Here is a 13,986-nt window from a genome sequence, read left to right as displayed (position 1 = left end):
TTAGTAAATTAATCTTAGTTCTTTGTTCTTTTCTCAAAGAAAAGCTTAACTCCAAGTCTTCCAGAATCGTGGCCAAAGCCAATTCGAAAGACCGTTGTTCGCCAGCAGCAGCAGCCATCTTCTTTATTTTCAAGTAGCAGGGAATTCACGCGGAACCATCGCAACTCTGCCGTCATTATGTTAAGCCCGCCCACCGACTCTATACACGATGTGATTGGCCCGGCTAGAGTTTGGCTTTTCCAGCTCGCAAGCCAACGGAGAGTTGCTAGACCCCCTGGCTGCAAATTACATTTGCTGCTGCTAGGGTGCATCTAGATTTCTAGGCTAGTGTGATACAACTTTACTCTCACAGGAAATCCATTTGGTTCTGCATGTTCAGATGAAATTTGGTTGTACTGTCACTTCCCCATCCCGCAGGAAGTGACAGATGGAAATTTAAACTTTTTGTAAGAAACTGACTTTTGCTCATTTTTACCTGTGTGGACTACAAGTAAAGATATTTTTAATCCAGTTTGTAAATCATATTTTGTGGACCATTAAGCACTAAAATTGTATTATTTGTACAAATAATACTACCCAACGTTGTACGGGTAAAATACACCTGTCCAAGGGCATAACTCTGGGTTCAACATTGGGGGGGGGGTTGAGGTCCAACTACTTAACGAGGTCCTGGGACATGTCTGCATGTATTGAGAAAAGCAACAAAAACATAAAAAGAAATTGTAGAAAAACAAAGACAAAAGAAAAAAATTGTCAGAAAAAACATTGGAAAAAAACCCTCAAAAAAGGCGACAAAAACTCTGAAAGAAGCAACAAAAACTTCGGGGAAAAAAACTCCAGAAAGGCGACAAAAACAACTGTCCAAAAAACCCTTTGAAAAAAGTGACAAAAACCTCAGAAAAAGTAACAAAAGTGTTGAAAAAAGCCAAAAAAAGGTAGGAAAGAGCATCAAAAACGTCCAAAAAAGTAACAACAGCTCAGAAATCCCCCCTGTAAATTATGCCTATGCACTTTGTATGCAGTCTGTCAGCCATGTACACTGCAATTTCCTGTGTGATAATTAAACTATCTGTAGATCTTCAACCTAGTAAATGAGGAACTCATTTCCCCCTGAATTTTGAATACAAAAGGTGGCCTGTACTGTATGTCGGAGGGCTCGGTGTGCCTTCACCCACGCCATCTGCAGCTGTGAGCAGCTGCTAAACACCAATTCTTTCTCTTTATCCCTCATGCTGGGATTTTTTTTTATCTTCTTTTATCCTTCAGCAATTTTAAACTCATTGTACTTTTTTTCTGATCTCATTCATTTCATTCTTATCCTCCCTCCCTCCCTCCCTCCCTGTCTCTGTCACTGCAGCCTGGGATGTAGAGGGGAACTCGGTTTCTAATCCTGACTCTTGATTAAGGATTACAGCCTAAGAGCTGGGAGCTTTTTCTGACGTGTTATTGCTGAGCTGCTGTTGCGGTTCAGCCCTGGGGCTGAACCACCCACGCCTCCTCTCTGCTGCCTGCCTCCGCCCAGAGGATGCCCTGAGCATGTTAGCTGTCAAACTCATTTGAATACGTTAGAGCTGTCCTGCGCACCATGCAAATGTGTCCCTCACATCTGTCTAACGCCTCCATCCATTTATCCATTCTTCCCTCTGTCCATCCTCTCCTCCTCCATCAAACATGTAAGTAAGTAAGTAAGTAAAAGTTTATTTATATGGCCCTTTTACAGATAGAAATCGCAAAGTGCTTCACAATAAAATTAAATGCACTGAATAAAAGACATAGGAGTACAAAGGGATGCACCGAATCCAGGATTCGGCCGAATACTGGGCTTTTTGACGGCGTTCGGTTTCTGACTAACCTTAGGATTTTTTTCCACTGAACTCAACGTTATGCTTGCACTACGCGTGCTACGCTGGTCGACATAATGACGGCGCCGTTGATTAATGATTGTGCAATGGTGGGCTGTGAGAAAGTAAAAATGAAACTCGTGAGCAGAAAAAGTGTTTTCTGGCAGTACTTTCAATCAGAAGAAGGCTATTCAAGTCGAGCTACATGTTCAATTTGCAATGCCGATTTGTCTCGTGGTGGCAAGGACCCTAAACAATACACATCATCACCGCTGTTAAAACATTTGCGTATGAAACATCTGAAAGAATACGAGTTGTGCATGAAGGAAGCCAAAATGCATTAACTTCAGGTACGGCAAAGGAAGGACAGTCACAGCTAAAAACTTGTGTTAACCAGATGACCATTACCAGCTTTTGCTAGCTCTACAATAAAATAAAATGAAAAATACACTGCTGTGGACGTTGTTCACTTCATTAATATGTTTACTGTGTTAATGGACTGAAGAAAAGATCTACATCTAATATCTAACACTAGGCTAATATTGTATTCTGCGCTTTGACGCACAAGGCAGCTTCTCTTCTCTCCATTCCATCAAAGTACCACTGAAGAAGCAACTGAAAAAAAAAACGACTGCCGGCTTTTTCAGCCAGTGAAACCGAGCGTACGATCTGTGAGAGCTTGTTCCTCTTTTTCACCAACTCAGTCAGATGCGCACAGCACACAAACTTCCTTGTCCAAGCCCAGTGCGCTGCGCTCCGTCGCCCCGTCCGCATCTTCAGCAGCCTAACCCGAAGAGACAAAAAAGTACTGTTAAGGAATGGAACATACGGAAAAGAAATGAGGATTATTCTTTAGTCGGTCATCTGAATCTATAGAAGAACACATAGACAACCGCAAAAACGATAGTCGAAGTGAGTGGTTGAAGCGCGGTAAGTGTCCTCTTGATCTGTGTTTGCTTGTGTGGAAAGGGAGTAGCCAAACTGTCCGAAAGATGATTATAAGGCGGGGGGGGGGGGGGGGGAGGGGGTCGAACAGATTTTTGATAAAATAAGAAAGTTATGCTTTGATGATTCACAAATGAAGACGTGTAGTTTTACAATAAGGATGCTCAGTTCCAAAAAGAGGAACTTCAGTTTGAGTTGAAACGACCATCGCCTACAGAATATTACAGTAGCTATATGTAGAGGAATGTAAAAGTGGTCAAAAGTGATATAAACAAATTGATAAACACAGCTTTACTACACTTTCTTATATACATTCTGTGTGTGTGTGTGTTTGTGTGTGTGTGTGTGTGTGTGTGTTTGTGTGTGTGTGAAAAAGAGTTATTTTTAGACTGTCTATCTAGACTCAACCAGAAACAAGTTTCTGTTCAGTTTTTTGTTACTTCCAGTATTTGTACATTAACTTTCATTTTAGATGTTCAATGGTCTAAAACATTTTAAACAGCACCCAAAAATGATACAACAGATATACTGTAAATATAGTGTATGGAGGCTTGTGTGTGCTATTAGTACTGCATTGATGGCTTGATGCTGTATTGGTGCCTTCTGTTTGTAAACAGCTGGCTAACACTGGCACATTTACAGAAATGTTAAATAATGTGCGTCATCCTTATAAAAAAAAAAAAAAAATGAAATGCCTTTAAGATTATTGCTTTAATCCCAGAGGAATCTTACAGAGACACTCTTTGTGCATTAAACATATTGCAAAAATGCCAGTATTACATCATACTGGTGGCCATTGTTAAATTCCCCACCTTACTGCAGCAGCAACATCACTCGGCTTTTTTCCCCCAAAATGTTGTAAACCGAAAAGTAAAGTAAAAGGTTACTGCAACCCCAAATGTTTAAATAACACAATATTCATGGTTGGTTGCTTGAGTGTGTCTTGCGTTGATGAAAAAGCAGAATTTACATTTAAAAAAACCCATCAAAGATTCTTTTGTACCTTAAAATAATGTTTCCAAAATCGTTTCAGTGGTTCATCAACTCATAACAGGGTAAACGGCACTTCTGCATTTGCTTTATGACCGCACTATGCAAGTTTGCCAGATCGAATAGCGGATCTGTAGTTCCAATGAGACATATGACAGCGGTAATGGACAATTCCGCTTCCAACCTGTAGGGGGACCGAAGAGGAAAAATGCTTTGGTGTTGCTGTAAGAGACACAACCAACTTCCTTTGTGAAAAGCAATACTCTAATAATAATAGCGTACGGTCCATTATGTACAGTAACAATATGTATGAACATACTCTAAGGTAATGTATCTTGCCTAGGGCTGAAACTAATGATCTTTTTCATTATGGATGCATCTGTTGATTAGTTTCTCAATGAATTGTTTGGTCTACAAAATGTCAGAAAAGAGTGAAAACTGACAATTTCTGACATTTTTAAATGTCTAGTTTTTTATCCAACAAAGAGTCCAACACTCAAAGATATTACATTTACAATGGCATTAAAAGAAAATAGCAAATCTCACACTTTGAGAAGCTTTTGCCATTTTTGCTTGATAATTGATGACAAATCAATAATCAAAACAGTTGCAAATGGATGTGCGTACGCACAGAACTGAAGTAATGTAATTTAAATTCAGAAATGAGGACGGATAACGGTCCTGTGGGTCGTATTTTCTTTTTCTACGGAGCTAATTTATGAGACTCTCCTATGGGTCGTATTAGAGGGTTGGAATAAACAACCTATGTGGTCTTATAGTTTGGAGGACTTGTATATATACGTTAGCACGCTAAACTACTGTATATATACTGTAGAGTAGTAAATATACTGTAATCTTGCAGATAATAAATGCAATAGCTATAATTATATAATTAAAAAGTAAACAAAGAATTTTAAAAGTGTATAGATTGTACAACATATCAGTCTCAGCTTTTATCGTTGTAGTCATGACCACCTAAACCGAAACCAAGTCATCAGCAGGAGTCAAGACCAGAGTGTATCGAGACCAAGCCAAGACCAAGACTTAGAAAGGGGTTGAGACCGAGTCAAGACCAAGACCAAGGCAGGGCGAGACCCACACGATAAAATGTGGAACATGTTAACCATAGGCACTTCTCAAATTGATCTGAAAGATCCACATTCCCATCAAAAACACCCACAGAAAACCAATTAAAGGGTAACTACAATTTTTTTCAACCTGGACCATATTTTCCTATGTTTTTGTGCTTAAGTGACTGATGGGAACAACAATCTTTGACATTGGTCCAGTATTAAGCGGGATCGCTGCAGTCGGCAGCAGGGAAACAAGCTACAATGTAAGTTAATAGGGCAATTGTCCAGCTTGTATTTACCTTCACAAAAGTGCTCGTTTTGCCACTGACAGGCTCAGATTAATATGTAATGTAATAAACCTCGGACAGACCCTGACTCTTGGTGGGCGGCTATCTGCCGCTGCCGGTTGGGACACAGAGACACTGATACAGATAGAAATATGGAGAAATATGATTCATAATAATTATAGCAGTTGTTATGATGACATATAAAATAATTTACTGTAGATGCACAAATGGTGCAGCAGCTCAGATTCAGTCCAACGGGACTATCCATGTCTAATGCAATCGTATCACGCAGTTGATAGCAGAATGTTGGGGCTGTGAGATGATTTTCGTTCCCCACTGTTCATTATAACTGCCTATTGTTGGTTGCGTGCCAGGCAGCCAGGTGATGTTGTTATGGCCTGAGGCAGTCCCAAACACACAGCCTGGCAGTCTTTCACAGCCCACAACATTTACATCTGTGTAAAAAAAAACACTCCTCATAACAGAACACACATGAATTATTCCTGTATTATGTCTGTTGAGAGAGTTTTGGCTCGTATGTGTTAAACTAAAATAGTTTGGTGGTAGGATAACAGCTGGAATCCTTCAGAAATATTTGTGTAATCATGGCATTCAGTTGCCAGTAAAGCTCTGACCTGGCTGAGTACCTGCTTACTGCTTGGACAGCTACAGGGTGCAGATACATAGTGTGCAATTTTTATTTTAAAAAAATCACACATGCAAGTGTGTAATGTTGAAGGGCATGTTTGTTATGCCCAAATCAACAAAGTACCAATGCGCACTTGTTCTTGAGAGCGGGTGATGTTTGCAGGGGAACGTATTTGCATGTTATGATATCATTTGATAATTATGAACTGGGCCTTTATACAAACACTAACCTTAGAGTTACAGTATGGTAGAAGGGACAGCAACGTTTTATATTATTAGTGTTGTAAGTTGTACTTTTTTGGGCGAAACTCCTACAGTAATTATAGTGATATCGTTTAAATTCTGTTCTTCAATTGAAATTGAATGTCTGCGTACTTCTTATAATGTGATTGGTTGCAATCTGAGCTTGTGATCAATACATGAATGGAGCTTTCCACTACAGTGCAGAAAAAAAAACTCTTCCTCCTGTTATACCTCCTCAAAATGCAATATGATCAAAATAAATTAGTTATATAGGTTAAACCTCTGAAGATGAAAGACGCACCGGCTCGTCCAAACCATGTTTGACTAAACTCCTACTCAAAAACAGATGTTACAAAATTTCATTTCAGCCATTTATTTACTATTTTAGTCATATATAACCTAAAGACTTTGGTAAACTCATTTCAAGCACTGAAACAATTCGTACAACACATCATAAGTTAAGGTTTGTTTTATAAAAGAGATTTGAGGACTTTCAAAAAGCCAACATCAACGTTTCAGCTTCAAATTATTATTATTATAAAAAATGTGGGCGTCACTATACGGAAAGCTGAGTTTGTTCTGAACATTTTGATAAGAAACACATGGGGATCAGTTATATGCAAAGGTAAATTTAAGAAGATATATAAAAAAAAATGCCCTTAGAACTCCGAGGGTTAACTATCACTTTGATCAGAAATAGAGACCTGGGCTGAGCGGTATGCTCTTTTAAAAAGTCGTTATTGGTGGTTACAGTGTGGCTGACTACAACTGCTGTCCTCTTGTAGACAGTTTTACCAGTGCTCTTGATTAGTACAGTGCTTATTTTACATATAAGTACTTTTGAAAGTAGAAATAACATATCCTTCCTCTTTCAAATGAAAAGTTGTCTTATGTTGGCTAATATTAGCAGACCTAAATAACTGACATTGCAGAGTACGTTTGCTGACTCTGTAGCTGTGTTCGGAACCGGTCCCTCATTCACTCACTCACTCACTATTCCCTATATGGTGTTTATTAAATAGTGAACTATATAGGGAACGACTAAACAAGATTTCGGACACTACATGCGCGTTTTTTGTGTAAATTTTATTTTATGTAAATAAACCGAAACAAAAATACTTCTGTATAACGTTCCTGAAACGAGCCGAGCACTCAGGAGAATAGTAACATGTCGCATGTTAGATTTCCACTGTTTAGAAACGAAAGCCCGCTCCATTTTTCCTTTTTCAGTTTTCGCGGGTGCTTCTGCTTCTTCTTCTCCTCCGGGGAAAACACGACCGTGTTGCATTGTGGTTAGTCTATTTCCACGACGTTCCACTTCCGAGATTGCTCTTGCCGGTAATTCCGCTGGCTGTCACTCTTTTCGGATGCCCGAAAATGTCCCGTTACCTTTCGCTTTCTTTGTGTTGGCATTTTAAACTCCGGTGGATTTCTGAGGACTATGGTTAACTGCTCCTCAGATCTCTGCAGGGTAAATCCAGACAGCTAGCTAGACTATCTGTCCAATCTGAGTTTTCTGTTGCACGACTTAAACAACCTTTGAACGTACACACGTTCCACCAAAACAAGTCCCTTCCCGAGACTATTTTGCAGCAGCGCCGCCCTAGACCATTGTGATTGGTTTAAAGAAATGCCAATAAACCAGAGCACGTTTTTTTCCCACCCCAGAATGCTGTGTGGCCTAGCCAGACCCTCCTCCACAGCGCTGTGAAGAAGTGTCTGGCAATGCGAGACTGTGATATAAGTGAATAAAATGTAGGGTACAACGTATATACACTTTCATGTATGTATTTTATAGTGGACTACATAGTGAATGATATTAACCATCTGAAAGCATTTTTAGATATCTTTTTGAATTCTCCTCTTAAGGTTTTTTGCATATAACCTGATCCCCATGTGTTTCATATCAGAATGTTCAGAACAAACTCAGCTTTCTGTATAGTGACACCCAAAATTGTTCCAAAGCAATGTATAAAGAGATAATTTGGCCCTAAAGTGGAAATATTTTTCAAATCTCTTGTGAAAACAAACCTACACTCAGTTGTTTTGGTGCTTTAAATGAGTTTACAAAAGTCTTGGGTTTACAAAAGCGTAATATATGAAAGAATTGTAAATAAATGTCTAAAATTACATTTTGTGATATCGCTTTTTGAGTGTTGTCAAACATCACTTAGACTCGACGGTGTGTCTTTTGTCCTCAGATGGTTAGGCACGGAGAATTCTAACACCACTACAAAATGGCGAGAACAATTTAAAGTGCACTATTTCCATTTTGAACACAGCTTATCACTCTTTCTCTACTTGCTCCTGTTATATTACGTTCAGACAGATAAACACAATGGTGTCTTTTAAGAGAATCTTGGGAAATGAAGGCAAATTCAATGTCACATTGTCTTGTAATGAGACATAAGCTTATTCACTTTCTTGATGAGCATTAACATGTCATCTCTTGTTGTCACCGTTAGGTTGCCATGCAACAATCAGAGATTCTCAGCAAAGTTACTGCTACTGGCTGATATAGTCCATCATATAATCCCCCATCAAACTGGATTTCTTTTTTGTACAGATTAAACAAACAAGATATGTGAATTGTAGAGGCACTGGTGAATGGATTTTGTTAAATTTGCACACAGCTCGGCTAGAAGTTTCCCCCTGTAACCAGCCTTTGTGCTAAAGCTAAAGTAACATGCTGTAGCATTTTTTTTAAATACACATTCCTGCTCACAACTGCATTCCTATTGACCTCCCAGAGTCTTTTAAAGGACAATTCCAAGGACAAAATGAAACTAGGGGTTAATAACATATGTTTACCGTGTCGAGCGTTCTCTGGGACATGTTTTCATAGTAATCAAATGTGTATCTAGCTTCAGCTAGCTTTAGCGCGAACCGGTGATTAGCTTGCAACGCTTGTATTCGGGGCACTTGGAAAGTAAAAACAAATCACCAGACCCTCATTATGCTACCGTTGAAGTGTTATTATTTTGAACCTTGTTAGTGGTTTAAAATAGTGATTTGTTTTTACTTTCCAAGTGCCCCGAATACAAGCGTTGCAAGCTAATCACCGGTTTGCGCTAAAGCTAGCTAAAGATAGATACACATTCGATTACTATGAAAACATGTCCCAGAGAACGCTCAACACAGTAAACATATGTTATTAACCCCTAGGTTCATTTTGCGCTGGAATTGTCCTTTAACATGTCGTGTTGGCTAGTTTGGATAGTGTTGATAGAATTCCGAATTTTTCAGACTTTCTTTTAATAAGGAACAACTGAGTTGTTGATAATATAGATTTGGGATTTCCACCTTTAGACATCATCTTTCTTTCGACATTCCCGGGTTCCACTGATATGAAAGATCTATTTTTAGGGACCCATGTGGTCTGGACAGTAAATGAGTCACAGTGAGGAGGAAAAACAGAAGCATAGAAGTGAAACTGTCGGCGTAGTCAAAGCACGAGTGATTTCTCATAGATTCATCTTTTCTATCTCAAACAAAGGAAGGGGGAAAAGTTGCTACGCTTATTCACCTTCCTCCTGAGAGTTAAATGCAGGGGCAGGGTTAGACTAGAGGGGGGGCACAGGGTAACAACATTGTGTTGTTCTATCCTATCCAATATTTCCTACATTTCAAAGCAGATTTTCTGAAAAAGTGGCAATGTGGACTTCTTTAATCACCCAAAACCCTTCTTTGCTGTCATATAAGCAACAAAAGAAAAATCAAAAAGGTCTAATCTCGAAATCGACCACATTTTTACTCGGCCTTATCTCGCTCAAAGATAAAGAGGACTCAGGATTTAATTTCAAGACCACAGCTTTCAGATCAATTTGAGGAGTGCTTATCGTTAGCATTTTCCATGTTTTATCGTGTAATGCAGTGTGGGTCTCGCCATGCCTTTGGGCACGTTCAATCTCAAAACGGTTTGCACCGTGTTGCTACGGTTTACGTTTCTCTTGTTTGGTGGGTGTGTCTCTCATTGATTGGCTGTGTCACAGGTGATACCCAATCAGCAGAGACGTGTTAATGTTTTTGATTCAAAATGGTAGGGAAACAATGTTTTATGTGTCATATCATGTTTCAGTGGGGGCCCGTGGATTAGGCAACATGGGAAATTCCTTTGACATGAATTGTTGTTGCTTTACTCACGGACTGAGATGATTTAATGACAGCTACGTTTTTACAGAGCCAAACTAGGACAATGTGTTACCATCAGCCTACTGCTGACCTCCACTTTGTATCAGCAAAAAAACACATGAAGCTGAATGTTCAATACTTGTTAGGCTGAGCGATTAGACATCTAAAGAGGAACCAGGTTTGGAACACAGGAAAAAAAAGGAAGCAAATACGGTAACATCACTAATTCTGACCTCAAGTAGAACGGAACTTCCTGTGTCTGAATATTCAAATGAAACATTTTCCATTGCATACCACAGTACAGTGGTGAGTGGCAGCAGGGCAGTATGGTCTTGATTATGTAAGACTGTATATATTTGTTGAAGAACAGATCAAGAGATTGCTTGCAGAAACATTTAAAGTTTTGTCAGTGTTGGTGTTTCCTGTCGCTTGGGGATATCAGCGTCATGACATGTGACTTCTACAATCACAGGAGATCTGTTTGCATGGTCACAGCGCTCTGCTGTTTAGCAGTGGTGGGATGTTACTAAGTGCATTTAATGTACAGTACTTAAGTACAAATTTGAGCTACTTGTACTTTTACTTGAGTCTTTTCTTTTCTTTCCTCATTCTACTTCTACTTCTACATCTCAGAGAGAAATATTGTACTCCACTACATTTGGCAGCCTGAGTTACTTTACAAATTAAGATTTTTGCACACAAAACACATGTAGTTTATAAAATATGATGTTTTATTATAAATTAAACTACCCAACATTATAACAGCCTACAAGTCTAGCTGACATGATTAGACTATTAATCACAGAACTGTTTGGATCATTTCCACCAGTGGTGAGAGAAGTATTCAGATCCTTTACTTAAGTAAAAGTACTAATACCACACTGTAAAATATACTATGTTACAAATAAAAGTCCTGCATTGAAAATGTTACTTAAATAAAAGTATGTAAGTATCATCAGGAAAATGTACTTAAAGTGTTAAAAGTAAAAGTTCTCGATGCAGAAAAATCCTCACATTTTAGAAACTGGAACTGATCCAAACAGTTGTTTCATCAGCTAGTCATTTCAGCTGGACTTGTAGGCCGTTATATTGTAGTGTAGTTTAATTTATAATAAAACATCGTATTTTATAAACTACATGGGTTTTGTGTGCAAAAATCTTAATGTCAGATGAATGTAGTGGAGTAAAAAGTACAATATTTCTCTCTGAAATGTAGCGGAGTAGAAGTAGAAAGTGGCACGAAAAGAAGAGACTCCTAAAGTACAGTACTTGAGTAAATGTACTTAGTTACATTCCACCACTGGTTTCCAGTTTCTAAAGAAGGATCAGAATACTTCCTCCACCACTGCTGTTTAGTGCTCATGTTACACATTAGTTCCTTCACTCACAGAGCGATAATCTTCTACCCTGAGCTGAAGAAAGCTGGGTTACACAGAATAACTCTTTCATCTGTCCTCTCCATCTGTGAATGTGAGCCAACATGTGCTATAAAACACAGCTTCTATCTGCCATCACAGACTCCCTCTTTGTCCTCGCTCCTGTTAAGCCTTGTTCCGGATAACTGCATTCACATTTACATGCACATAATCAGATATAATGTGATATGTAGAGCAAACAAAGTATTCCCTAGATGTTACAGTTGAATAAGGGGGCTTGTGTGGAAATATTTGTATTGCCAAGGTAGATAGAAAGACCTTGCAGTGTTAATTCTTGGAAGATCTCAATTGATATATACATACAAAATTAAAACAGTATTGCAGGAGGCCAACATCTGTAAAAAGTATTAAGTCAGAATAAACTGCAATAATGTGGATTGCAGGGCACTCGGATAGCTCAGTTGGTAGAGCAGGCACCCATATATAGAGGTTTACTCCTCGACTCTGACCTGCGGAACTTTGCTGCATGTCATTCCCCCTCTCTCTCCACTTTCATTTCTTCAGCTGTCCTGTCAATAGAGGCCTAAAAATGCCCAAAAAATCATCTTTAAAAAAAGAAATAATGTGGATTGCAGGGGCATACAGCATCCTTAAAACCATACGTCCATGGTCATCCAGTAAGCTGACTGACTGTGTCAGCTATAAAGCTTGATTTATACTTCTGCGTACGAAGGTACGTGGAGAAACGAACCTACGCCGGACCCTACGCCGGACCCTACGCCGTAGCCTGGCGTGCACCTCTCAAAAACGTAACTACACGTCGCGGCGACGTACGTCGCTCGACCGTGGCTTGGTAGCGTTGCATTTCCCCCTACTCATTTCCTGGTTCTTTTGAAGTTGAATAAAGCGACAAAAACGTCAGGGAAAGAAGCGACAAAAAAGTTTTAAAAAAACATTTTCAAATTTAGACCTGAAAGGACAACAAGTTCATGGTCGACAGGAAGACAACATATGGGTTAAGGGGATCAGTTTTTGAACCCACACCACAAACTTTTTTCTAATCTTTTAACGCCTAAACTTAACTGCCGTTGCGGCAGGACAATCTCCTTTTGTCGGCTAAACCCAACTGCAAAGGTCACTGAATTAACCGGCACCTTACGGTGCCCTGTACCCGGCTCACAGTCACCTTTTCTCAGCTAAATGTAACTATAAATGCCGTTACACTTAACTGTCATGTGACGGGTCGACACGTAATGTCGTACGATATCATACGGATCTGTTCATGAGAATGCTTTGGTTGCGTAACAAAAGTAAGCCGTTGATGCTCTCTGTAGTTACAGTATAGCCATGGACTGAGCTACACAACTACAGGAAACCTGTTCAAATTTCCAAATACCTCAGTCAACTTGCATTACAGAGCATCTGTGTTTTAAAGGTACTGTTTCACTTTCACACAGCTTTCACGCAGGACATGAACAGCAGTGTCCTGTGTGAAACTCCTGTGTTTGTTTGACCCATCCGTCCATCCACCCCAACCTCGTCCCTACGCACAGTGACACTTTCAAATGGAGGGGCCTGGCTGGAGCCACATGCAATTTTAGAAATATATTTGGTATATACTTGTTTCAGTTTGTTCTATTTAGAAGCTAATTGTGCTTGATATGGATGGACAGTATAAGGACATGAACCATGAACATGAACCAATTATTTCATTAAGAAAACGATCTTCTTTTTTTTGTCTTTTTCATCTCATTTTGTGAAATTCACAATTTTCACTCTGTTAGTTACAGTCGCACACACATTAAACACAGGCCTGAATTACACACATGCTCAGGACCTATACATGCTATACAGACTAATGGAGAGATGTCAAAGTGAGGGGGCTGCTCCTTGGAGGAGCGCCCCGAGCAGTTGGGGGAACTGGCACCACTCCAGCTACCAATCCACCCTTTGTAAGCATCCGGTTCCCAACCCAACTCGGCACAGACTGAGCTACTACCACCCCCATGGAATAGTAACTTGATCAATTAATTGATCTGCAAATGTTTTTTGAATTTTCACAAGGTTTTCAGTTAAAGGGTTGTATGGTTGTTTATTTTAAAAACCATAGACTAAAAACACGTTGATAAGGGTATGGACAATTCAAAAAGGGTGTAGGACCAGAAAAGCATTTTGCTTTTTGCTACTCCTTTTCGGACAAAAGTACAGTATTTATTTAAGAGTATTCATTTATTTTGCTTATTTTTTTCTTTTTCTTAAAGTGAAATAAAGTATGTTTTATTTTAAGTATTTTTATTTTTTATTTTTTTTTATGTTGTTCGAAATAAACCATTCATATTAAGCACAAGTTGTACATACTGTACCACCAACCCTATATAGGTTTGGTTCTGCAAAAGACCAACGATACACATATAACATAAACACAAGTATACACAATACTCATTCAGTGTTA

General features: G+C 39.1%; 1 protein-coding gene across 2 annotated transcripts in view; it reads left to right on the top strand.

Moving 5' to 3' along the window:
- Window positions 1-2,555: 2,555 nt before the first annotated feature.
- Window positions 2,556-13,986, top strand: part of hck (HCK proto-oncogene, Src family tyrosine kinase) — a 28,279-nt gene continuing 16,848 nt past the window's right edge. The window contains exon 1 of one of the 2 annotated variants that reach the window (XM_078254262.1): window positions 2,556-2,753. The gene's annotated coding sequence lies outside the window, so the exon portion shown is untranslated. Of the gene's footprint in view, window positions 2,772-13,986 lie in introns of both variants that reach the window. The other variant, XM_078254261.1, reaches the window with a different exon arrangement.

This window comes from Sander vitreus, chromosome 7, assembly GCF_031162955.1.
Source record: "Sander vitreus isolate 19-12246 chromosome 7, sanVit1, whole genome shotgun sequence".
Classification (NCBI taxonomy): domain Eukaryota; kingdom Metazoa; phylum Chordata; class Actinopteri; order Perciformes; family Percidae; genus Sander; species Sander vitreus.
This window is presented reverse-complemented; position numbering and strand designations above follow the sequence as displayed.